Raw genomic sequence first — 453 nt, 5'->3', positions numbered from 1 at the left:
AGAGAGAAAGAAGAGAGAGAGAGGGAGAGAGAGAGAGAGAGAGAGAGAGAGAGAGAGAGAGAGAGAGAACTCTCGGCGGAAGGAGAACCGAGTAACTTGGTTTAGCCTCTCCTAGGCTTTGTCTGTATGAGAGGACAGAGACATAGCCTAGAATAGGTTAGGTCAGGACTCGTTCAACATGGATCATCCTCCGACGGAGCCTCCGACACATGATCCGCGGCGCCGAAGGGAGGAGGTGCGCGAGGGGGATACGCCCAGGGTCAAGCTCAAGGCTAGCGGTGCTGGCACTCGGCGGGACTCGAAAGGATGTCACGCGCGCGCGCGGGCGCGCGCGTTTATCGGAATTCGTCAGGAATCTTAATGTATATTATTAAACTAATTGGCGTTATGTCGTTTAAGAGATATTTACTTACGCGATATAAAACTATATGATGAAGCGATCGAGCGAGCGGA

This window comes from Wasmannia auropunctata, unplaced genomic scaffold (genome assembly GCF_000956235.1).
Source record: "Wasmannia auropunctata unplaced genomic scaffold, wasmannia.A_1.0 LD334538.1, whole genome shotgun sequence".
NCBI lineage: Eukaryota > Metazoa > Arthropoda > Insecta > Hymenoptera > Formicidae > Wasmannia > Wasmannia auropunctata.
Note: the sequence above shows the minus strand (reverse complement) of the source record.